The sequence below is a fragment of the Euprymna scolopes genome, chromosome 36 (assembly GCF_053919585.1).
Source record: "Euprymna scolopes isolate OS-2025 chromosome 36, ASM5391958v1, whole genome shotgun sequence".
Lineage (NCBI taxonomy): Eukaryota > Metazoa > Mollusca > Cephalopoda > Sepiida > Sepiolidae > Euprymna > Euprymna scolopes.
Window position 1 is genome coordinate 36,191,790 of NC_136517.1, and position 12,160 is coordinate 36,203,949.

General features: G+C 30.9%; 1 protein-coding gene across 2 annotated transcripts in view; it reads left to right on the plus strand.

Moving 5' to 3' along the window:
• Window positions 1–12,160, plus strand: part of LOC145260412 (regulator of microtubule dynamics protein 1-like) — a 104,113-nt gene that overhangs the window by 46,957 nt on the left and 44,996 nt on the right. The window lies entirely within an intron of this gene.

Consider the following 12,160-nt stretch of genomic DNA (forward strand, 5'->3'; position numbering starts at 1 on the left):
TTTTTTCTTGTGTAAATTAGTGATCTTTTAAACCAACATATTTCAGGGGAAAACATTTTTACGTACCTATATGTCATGTCAAAATTATAAATTTTAAAAATTATGAAAAAATGATCTACTAGAAAAATAATTGCAAGTAAAAATAGAATTTATCAAATTATTGAGTTTTATCGTACGTTTTAACATGGAAGAGTTATGCAACCAATTCAGTATGACAAACTGACTTATCTCTCTTGACTTAAATTAAGAGTCCGCCATTTTTAAGCACAATGTAATTTTGGCTAATTTTTTTTATTAAAAATACATCTAGCACATCTACAGGATCAGTTTTTGTAATTTTTGGAACATGACATATAAATAGGTAATGTTTTCACCTGAAAGGCGTTGGTTCAAAAGATTACCAATCTACACGAATACCTTCTTTTTTTTTCCTTTTGTAACCAGATTTTACAATACGTGGAATCTTTATGCATTTTGGAGAAAATTTTATCGGAAATATATGCGTGATTCTAGGGGGCTCTATCATTATTTTCATAGCAAGTGTTCAACTGAGATTCAGTCTATAATCCTCCTCTGTAAAACATTCACAACAAATACTCAGCTAGCTACAACAACTGTCAACGATTTCCCTTATTCTCTATCAGTGTATAAAAGTAAACGGAAATTTCTTTGAGCAAAGTTTCTTTTCTAGAACTGTCCATCTGTTGAACACAATACCATGTAACTGCTTCCCAGTTGATTTTAACATGACCGTTGAACTGTCCTCTTAAATAATTGAACCTTACCCAAGTTCCATTACCGATCATCACTTGTTAACCCTTATCCTCAAGTGGCCTTGGGCCTTGATAAGTGGTGACCCAATTTAAAAAAAACATTTTTGCTGTCCAAAACCGTTGTTGCTGTCCATAGCATTTTTGGAATTTTTTTTTATAGAAAATATCTTTTCACCCCCATCCCACCCCCAAAATCTTTTCTGTTTCGTTTGGAATTTTTGAGATGAGGATCATAATTTGTGCTATTAGTGCTACTATTCTCATCCTGTTTGTTACTTTCACAAAGTTTCAGTGAATGTAACCTCTCCCCTCCTTTAGGTTCATCTATTCCGAAGAAGTCTGAAGAATACATCAACTGAAATGTTGTGAGGATAGTGATCCAACTAGTATCCAAATTTTCCCCATTTCTAAAACTGATGCTTGCACCTCTTCTTTGATATATTCAATGGAATAGTTTCCTTGATTTTGTGAAGTAGTTCGCCATGTTTGGTGACAAGCCAAATCTTATACTGTTGCTCCACCATAAGAGTTACATCGTTTCCGTTTTCAAAAGATTGCAAGTAGATTTAATGTTAAGATATTGACTAAACATACCAGAGTCTGGAACACCGTCATTGATATCATTGTATTATTTTTGGCAACGGAGGTAATTTTTATCTACATATTTATAATTATACTAATATCTTTGTATCTAACTATGGCATGCTATAAATTGATACTAACAAAAAAAAAAAAAATAACAAAAATTGTGTAAAATCACACCACCACCATGAAGAGTCTTTTATAATTATTTTGAATAAGCCAATTTTTGGAATAAATACTTCAATAGTAATTAACTATTAGATCTTTGAGGAGTTTTAATAACATAAACAATCTTTTGTTTTTTTTTTCTTTAAGAATTTTACTTCTTTATCTCTTTATAAAATGTGAATCTTAAGCCAAAATGTTCTATTTCAAGTTAATTCAACTTTGCATAATAGATGTACCATTTTTTTATATTTTGTTTTTATATATATGCAATATTAGTCATGAGATTAACTAATTTGCATATTACTTTTGAAAATGAATATTTTTTATTAATTTTTTTATTTATTTTTAGTTTTAGTTTTTTAAACTTATATAGAAACAAAAATTAAATTTTAGTTATAAGCAAGACAACTACTTTAATATTCTCAAATGATATTGAGTTATTCCCCTTGTGAATTTGGATATGTTTTTTCTGGTCATAACTGAAAAATGTTGACATTATCAGTTGTCCGAACATGAATACATCTTTTTCTTTACTTTTTTTAAGTAAACTGTTGTGAAGTACATTATTATAATGCCAATAACATGGTACAACAGTAACAAATGAAAATTTATTAGTTAAAATTAGGGTTTGATATGTGAGCTTAAATACTATTTAGGTCAAACTTTTAAAAATATAAGAGGATATATGTTATTATATTATATATTAGATGATATGATGAATCCACATCCACTGTTGTTGTAATTTAAAGTATGATTCTTGGCTGAAAATGAAAATTTCGTCACCTTTAACACCTAAAACGAATAGCGTTATAGAAAGCATTAAAAATTATGAGTGCTATTATAATTTTCATTTTAATATTTCAAGCATTTCTCTCCTCTTTATCAAAATATGTATATGCTAAAAATGAGTTTTTAAAATTTAAGAGATTCTGAGATGTTGACTATTGAATTAATTGTTCAAAGATTGGCATATTTAAAAAAAAAAAAAAATCATGATGGAGTGGTTGTAAAGAAGCCTAAAAAACCTACAAGCAATTATTTATGAAAAATCAGATTTTTATACTAAGGCTGGTTTTAATAATCTAGTATTTTCGCCATTGCTCCTGAATGTTAGCCCAGTCTACAAATATAAATCATTAGTGACGGTAGGATTATAGGTGTATATCAAGGGTCCCCAATTTGGAATGCTCATACCCTCAGGAGGTGCAAGATGATATTCTAGAGGGTGCAGCAAAAGTTTAGATAAAAAATGATATTGGCTAGATGTTAGTATGTAATGCCTTTTTTATATCTGCAAAGTTATAAATGTTATTATTAAATCTTTTTATTTTTCCTTTATTAATCCATGGTCATAAAAGTATTAGCAATAGACAGGGGCTAGTAAGTTAATTAGGGAATGTATAGAGCTTAGGAATATCATGATAATTAACCAATATACAACTCCAAAAATGTGACAGTGATACATGTTCATTCACACAATTCTGAGGCAGCATGTTCAGGACTGCAGAACACAATGTGCGAGGACATTATGAAGTGGGTCTAATGTGAATGCATATACTCACAGGTTTGGTCTGTTCGGCTGCAGCACAGGATGATATTTAAGTTTTTTTTTCTCTTGGCTTGATAAAAAGTAATAATCTTTCAGAGATAAAAAATAAAAATCTTTGTGCGAGTTGATGGCATTTGAACCTTTTATTCCTATCAGAGCGTGTTGATGTGCAGTCCTTGTTTTGTTGTCTACTCCGTGTGGTTGAATTTTGCATTTAGAAAAAGGTAAATTTTCAAAGCATTTGAAAACTAGTCTTTGTGCTATATTGTACTATTTATTGCTATTTAGCTATTAATGCATTTTCAGGTAAGACGTTACTTTTTAAGGGTCATTTAATATTAATTTATGATTTGTTTCTTGGTTATATACAGAGTGAGTCAAAAGTAGGTGGACAGGTTAGGGTTATAGTCATAATGAAGAGTTGCATTAATATAGCTGATACATAAACCTATTCAAAATGCTGTCCACCTACTTTTGACTCACCCTGTATATTTCCCTTGCAAATTATATAATACAGTTACGATGTTCTTTTAATAAAATATTAGTCAAAATTTGCAAAACTTATTGTCGAACAAATTAGAAATTTAAGGAGGAGGGAGGGCTTAAAGGAAATTTCTTGAGGTGTGCAAACCAAAAAAAAAAAAAAAAAAGCTAGCAGAAGAAGGAACAAAGAGAAAACTGCGAAAAGGAACAAGTGAAAAAGATCATTCTATTCTTACTGATGGTTTAGCGTTATTAGACTGGGCTACTGTTCAGGAGAGTTGAAGAAATATAAAAGATTATACATCCTAACATCCCATGGAATCGATAATAAAATTCACAATCCTTTTTGTAATTCATCCATATTTGGTATAAATATGCCTGACTTGTCCATCAAGTTTCAGTCATGTGTATCCAACAGTTTTTGGTTTATGACTGTTTGATATGTGAAATGACGCTTTGGTTATTGTCTCGTCAATAGGAGGTATGATTCTGAATTGGCTTCACACTCACCAGACCTTACCCCCCCTCCTCCTCCATTTTTATCTGTGAGGCTTATCACAAAGATAATGCATATCAAAATAATCCCCACACTATTCCTAAACTGAGAGGGTCATTACACCCCAAAAAATCAGACAAGGGGCGAGTGTGTCAATTTTTAATAATCTTGTACGTCATATTCAGGTGTGCTTATTATTCAATGGGGTGATAAAATGCAGACTGTTGGATGTTCATGACTAAAATTTGGTGGACAAGTCAGGCATAGAATAAAGTTTATTTGTATCAAATATGGTTGTATTGTGGAAAGAATTTTTTTTTTTATTAACGGTTTCATGGGTGGCGTTGAGGGTGGGGAGATTCGATGTCCGGTAGATTATGTAATTTTTTAAAGTTTAACTTCCATAAGTAAGTGCTTGTAGACAATGCTTAACTGATAAATGCTTAACTAATCAACGCTTTAATTTTATTGCCCCTTTTTTTATGGAAATCGCTTCAGACAAGGCATAAAACCACTTCATGTAAGAAGCTAAGAAAAAATATACTATTTCAAGGTCAAAAACAATAAGTGTTAAATGGAATAGATTCTGACCCAGAAAACAGTAATTTTTCCCTCTTTGTCAGAAATCTCGCTCTTGGAATGTGAGGATTAAAGGACAAAATAAGGGATGCGAGAGTTAAACAGCTGCCCAAAGTAAACTCAAGATCCACTTTCTACTCTGCTTTTTCACTGTAGCATCATAATAACGCTAACAGGAAGACTCGATGTTGCTTGGGGTGGAATGAGGAACACTATGTATGTACTTTTTAACTATGTTCATAACACCATATTATTTTTTATTTTATTTTTTTTTTACACCCCTCTGTCTTTCTGTTAAGTTGAAATGTTAAATTAAAACCGGATATACGCATCTGAAGTTGTAAAGGTATTCTGTCTGCATGGATCACTTAGAAGTGGAGACGCATAAATGTTCAACACCTGGAAGTTATAATAGAGATTCTGAAACCTCCTTGTCTTACCGGAAGAATTTTATTCTTTATTTAAAAATATCATAAGGGGGTTATGCCCTCACAGCTCCCTTGGAGATGCACTTAGAATTTAGGGCACGCTTCCATTGTCGTTCCTAAAAAAATTTTGCGTGAGAAAATGCTTTTCGATTTTATACAGATTCTTTAACCATTCTTTATATAGCGAACACACAAACAGCGTGCACACCTGTATACACAGGCATTGAGTTTAATATAGAGATATACAATAAGCCGTTTGTAACATTATGTGAACAATTCTTTTGAACCTACAGATTATTCATCGCCGTTTTGTTGACAAAAATAGCTGAACTCGCTGTGACACATTATAGGTAGTTGGCTCAATAGATAGTGATGTTTCTCTTTCCTTCACTTTTCTGTTGTTAACAGTTGTGATGCTAGCCATAATAAAGTTATAACAGCAAAAGTTTCTGTTTTCCTTTCTTTTGATTCTGTAATAAGTTAAAAAATATATATATATATATCCATTAAAAAGCAGAAATCGAAATGAGAAAAAATTTGCAAGTAGAATGGTGACGTTCCTTTTTAGCACATTCCACTTTATAGTTACAACTGACTCTTTGACCCCAGCTGGGTGGAAGCAAAAAGTGGAATGTAATTTTGCAATTTTTTTTTTTTTTTATATATATACATTGCTCAGTTGTCATACTTCAAAATAAAAACGATACAATAGTTACAATTTTAGTCTCAACTTTGCAATTATCAAAACAATCACAAACACATTCCAAACACCGATATCCCTAACCTATATCTCATTACATCTAGGTTTTCATTCTTGTTCACTATCCTGCTTTTTTGTTCAACCTGGAATAGTCTTGTTACATTTGATGTTTTCATATTACTATTCTCATTGCAAATGGAGGATAGTAATCTAAGAATTTGATGGAGATCCTGAAATTTGGCGAGACATACAGACAACTGCAAAACATTCACAACAAATACTCTTCTAGCTTCAATCACTGTCAACAGTTTCCTCTACTCTCTATCTGTGCCTAAATTCAAATTCCATGAATAAAGTTTCTTTCTCAGAACTGCCTGTCTGTGGAACTCTATACTGCAGGGATGCTTTCCAGTTGACTACAACATGGTTGGTTTCAAGTGCAATGTAAACGAGTTACCTTCTTAAATAATCAAATTCTACCCAATTTCCATCACTATCAATCATTGTGGTGTTGTCTTACTAACCACCTGCATTCATTAACCCTTATTCTCAAGTGTAATGTAGTCATTACATTTTCACTCGGACCAACACGTTGTATGCAGAGACAATTTCAAAGGAACAAAAAAAAGAAAAATTTAACTCAGCTTTTGTCTAATTGAAATAAAAGGCATTTATTCACGTTACTTTCCAACAACGCATTGCATCTTGTTATACAAGTGCTTTAGTTCGCCATGTAGTTGACAAAACTCTGCCATGTCAAACATGTGCTTTTTCTTCTCCTGCGTCAACAGGTCTACCTTTTCTGTTGCTACACAGGTTTCAAATCACTCATGGCGGCCCATCTTTGCATCGTTGTCCCAATATGCAGGTTTTTGTAAATTTCTCCTTCTCTTTCCGCTGCTATGTTTGCAGCTTGCCCCTCAACACACAGTTGTCCAACCATTACTTTTTTTTTTTTTTTTTTCAAAGTTTGGATTGCATCTTGTTTCAAAAATTCCTCTTGCATTGACTCATGCTTCTAAATCCTCTGGTCACCCACATGGTTCCATTTTCTCTCCGCTTTTCTTTCCCTTCCCTTCTCTTCCTCTACAGTGACGTCATCTCACACACCGCATTAGCAATGTCATTTACATATGTGTCATTCCACTGCTGCTAGATAATGTCAGCTGCTCTGTTACACAAGCAGCTTTCAGACCTTGATAAGTGATGATTTCAATGTAAAAAAAAAAAAAAAAATCAATTTCCTTTTTCCAATTGCTTATGCTTACTTTATATATATATATATATATATATATATATATATATATATATATATATAAACATCATCCATTTAATCTATTTTTGCAAAAGTCGCTTCTTACTACTTTGCCTTCTAGTATTTCACAAAAATATATCTAATTCCAATTCTTTTATCTATAATCTCCGTTTACACTCTTCCTTACCCACTCTCCTCAAAAAAGGTGGGGGTGGGGGCACTGGAATCCTACCACTAATCTAACTAAACCCCTAAACTCTAAGGTGGCAACTCAACCTCCACTTCTCCCTCCCACTACGAAAAAAAAAAGGCTGAAAGAAGAATAAATAAATTTTAAAATTTATCTCCGTGCTCCATTTGCAGATATCCTCTCCCTACACACACAGTCGTGAAAAATAGAATAAAAAGAATAAAAAAAAACAATTAAAATTCTTTTAAAAATAATTTAATAAATTGTGTACAACAAAGACAATATGTTATGATCGCTGAGTAAACCCAAGATCCAATTTTTACTTCATTTTTTTTTTTGTTGTTGGTTTGTTCGTTTTTTAGTCGAGTAAGTTTTTATTTGGATTGTTAGTTTGAATCTTAATCTTTCAATCGTACTGCCTCTTTTTTTCAAAACCTCACATAATTCTGTCACGTTGTTTTCTGCCTGAAATATTGTCTTGTATTTTTCCCCTCTCTATCTTTTGCACAAACACTTCTTTGTCACATTAAAAAAAAATTGTCCTTGTATGTATTGGGTCCAATGGCTGCTCAATGCAATAATGAGTTATAAGACAACAGTACAAAATGAAGCAAGTTTCACAAAATATACGGGGAAAAAAATTAATTATCTTATTACTATTTTTTATTTTTTTTATTTCTTTCATTGATGTTTACACGTTCATGCGTGCAAGGAAAATATTGAAATATTACATGTAAAATTTATGCTAAAAATGTTACCTTATTAATAGTATGGAATATTTTTTACAATTCTTCATTTATTTTTGTTTGGTAAAAATATTGAATAAGCAATGCTTAATTCGATGATAATATCGTTAGTTTGAGAAAATTAATTTTTTAAGTTATAACAATATTATTAACACAGACTTTAGAGGCTTTTTTAATGCTTTATTTTCATAAAAAAAGCAAAATTGAATTCATGTGAGCTTTTTAAATTTTTTTATTTAAAACTATAATTTTATTAAAGGTGTTTTTGTTTACACAAAATAATAGATTTCCAGTAATATTTTAAAAATAATAATGGGTTCATTATATTCTGTGATCATTATTTAATAAATACTGAAAATTTCATTAAAATTGGTTAATTTCCTGAATTTTGGTGAATTTTTAAATGAAGGAAGAGGCAAAAATGTTGATAAATTTTCAGCAACAGCCATTCATTTTGCATGTATCTAATTAATGTTATAGGTTATAATATCGTGGCTTGGCCTTCGGACCAAGATCAAAGTGTAGTATCTGTTCCGGCAGATACTGCACTTAAGATGATTTGTACCAGTCAATGGAGGGGAAACCCTCTATACTGGGACAATTATTATTTTTGGTAACCAGAGTGCCCCCTTTTTGCCTACTTTTAGGGGAGCTGGTTTTTACCTCACATTAAAAACGGCCTTGTGCCTAATTTGCTCAGTGGGGGAGCAAATAAATACCGTCTAATTAATGTTATTAACGATTCCATGGAAGGGAAGGGGTACCCTGTAATAGTAACTGTTTTGGGGTTTGTTTGTTTTTTTCCATACCTATAAATAAAACAGATGTGTGTCTGTCTGTGTGTAAATATTTAACCCATAAACTCTTCAACTACTGGTCACATAAGACTGAAATTACCAGGAAATAGTAATCATACACCAAGGATAGTTTATGAGCAAAATCTGTTTGGATGGATGAATAATACATACAGAAGTCGGCAAGATGAAATGCAAAATGTCCATTTCAACTTGCCAACATACCTAATAGGTTGTGTATGTGTAAACTAATCATTGGTAAAAGTGGTTTAATTTTATAGCTTTCTCATTTATCTGTTGAGTTAGCTCAAACAGTAGCAAACACGACTGGAGTACTAAATATTCTGGTTTTGATTCTTGCTAATGGCAATTAAGTAATTTTTTTCTTAACTTTTGAAATCTGTACTATATATAGAGAGAATTGGTTCTGTAATAATAACTACAAAATCTGCATAAATTAAAATATTTTAAGCGTATTTTACAACTGGCAAGGTCGGGCAACCCCTCTGCTAGTATAAAATAATTATGTTTATGTTTTATTGTTTTTGAATTTTGTCAGGAGTTTGCATTGGGCATTATACACGCAGAAAAAAATGATTTCTTTAATTTTGTTTTTATTATTTTGTAACTTGTGACTTTTTAATTTTTTTTTTTTTTTTTACCCAAACACCTAACTGTGAACTATTCCTCTAATTTTGTAAACCCAGAAACAAAGGCAAACCATATTAAAAAGTAAATAAATAACAATATAAAAAATTGGGTACAAGTGCATAACTCCTTGCTCCCCATGAAAAAACAAAAATACTAAAAATATGTAAATGTGTCATTTGTGCATCTGTCACAAAAAGATAAATTTGTACACCAAACATCGTGTAAATTGATAAAGTAATTTTATTTTTAAACAGAAAGTTGTTCAGCTGTCATGCTTCAAAATAAAAACAATACAATGATTTCAGTTTTAGTCTCAACCTTCCAATTATCAAAACAATCACATTCCAAACACAGATGTCTACCTTTATCTTGTTATATCGATCAATGATCTCTCAACTTCATTTGGAAGGACAAGGGAGATAATTCCAAATAATGAAAGTTTTGTGAAATTTTAGAAAGCTGTTCTTAACATGGTGGAGAATCATTGGAAAAACTCAAATTCACTTTGAGATGATTTTCTTTATAAAAATAAAACTATTTAATTAATTTACATGATTTTTGGTGTAAGGTATTTTCTTTCTGTCACAGGTACCTACATAAAGATTTTTTTTTTTATTTTTATTTTTTCTTAGACTGGGAGTGGGGGGAGGGTATGAACTAGCACCGAAAATTGGACAATACTTATAATGACAAAAAATAAATAAATAAATAAAATGCATTAATTTACCGAAATATATAAAATACAATAATGTAAATAAATCAGTATTTTTTTTTTTCCTGTTTCTAGAGCATTGTTTTCATCTGATGTCATCAAAACTTATTACTAGATTTTATTCAACCAATGTTGTGTGCCATGGGACCCAATCTGTACAAGTGCTAGAAAAAGAATCCCCTCCCCCCCACACACACCTTTTCACTTTACTTTCATGAAACAATTACTTCTTTATAAGCAACATTTTTTTTTTCTCGATGTCACAATGATACTTGGTTTCTCTATCGGAATGACAAAGCGTGCAATCAAAGGAAACATCTCTTCTAACTGAACACAAACAGTTTCTCCATTTTAAGGTTCAAAAACTTCCTCTGTATCTCAGACCAACAAAGACAAGACTAATCTCCTTTGCTTGTATATATATATATATATATATATATAGATATAGATATAGATAGATTTAAAAAAAAAATTTTTTAATATAATTATCCACTGCCACATGTTTCACCGTCTATGACTCATCAGAGTGGCTGAATCTAGCCCGATTCGAAATCGGGATCCTATGGTAAGAAGCCTAAACTCCTACCACTGGTCCATCTCACACGAATGTTTGGATTTATTGCGATTTACGTAAATGTTGTTTGTTTTTGTTTTTCTTATACGTTTTGAACGAATTCAATTATTTATACGAAATACATATGTGATGGGACAATTCTAATATTTTTCCTGATTCTGATACAATTTCAGATTCTGATTCTTTATAAATCTTCAAATGTAATGAGAAGAGCAACAACAGATTAAAATACCTGGCGCAGCACATAAATAACATACTTTGCTAATATTGCCTCATGGATTCATAGATTTTAAAATTTAGATTTTTAATTGACTTGTTAAATACTTTTAACCTCCCATTACTCGATACAATTTATTGTGTATTTTGTCTTTTCAACTTTCATTTTTTGCTTCTATTCACTTTCACCTCATCAATTATATGAATTCCACCTGAAGATGATTCACAGTCGAATCGAAAGCGTTCATGATAACTATGGAAAAATGCGCAAACAAAACTGAAAACTAAAACAAAAACAAAACACAATTTTAATGCATCCCTGGCAGCCGATAATTCTCAAGGGTAATTCGCTTTATGATTTTACTGTTTATTTCGAATTTGATATAAAAAAAAAAAAGATATGAAAAAAAAAAAATCATAAAGCAAAGTACCTCCGTTGTATTTAATGTCTGCTTGATTATATATATATAACTAGCATTTGAAGTAGATCACACAAGACAATTTAAGAATTATCAGCTGCCAGGGATGCATTGAAATTGTGTTTTGTTTTTGTTTTAGCTTCTAGTTTTGTTTGCACATTTTTTTAAAATTAAGGTAGACAATTATTATATTCTTGAATTAATAATTGAGTTATCTGCCTTGCTAATTTTTATTTCATGTGATTATTTAAAAACATTTTATATTAAGTCATCTGGGTCGGAGTAAGTAATTTAAAAAATATATTGTAGCTAAGTATATTACCAATAACTTAGTACAATAATAAAAAGTGGAAATAATTTGAAAGCTTAAAGACTATGTAGGTCTTACTCTGAAAATCCAACAAGATTATTTTATATGTTAGATTGCCTTTCTGATCAGAATATCAACTGATTCATTCATTCAGGAGAATATTTCGTCGACGAGAAGTAAAATTTTGGTTGGCTGCATTTATGCATAAATGTTCAATTCATATTAATATAGTCTGGTTCAATATGACTATTTTTGTCTGGTTCAGAAATAAACGCCAAAGGAAAATGGTTTCATCATTCCAGAAATAAAATTCTTCATCTCCAGCAGATAATTATTAGGGAGACGTTAGTTTTGTTATGTGTTGTGGAGACATACTGTTATTATCCTTTTGAAAATATTTTTATCTGATCATTTTTTTTTATAAAAGTAATCTAAAAATAAAGTGTTACATTTGTCTTTTTTATCTTCCATTCTTTCTTCCTTTCTCTTTTCTTTATTTTTTTCTCTGCTTTTCCACTTTCTTTTTTCTACTCCG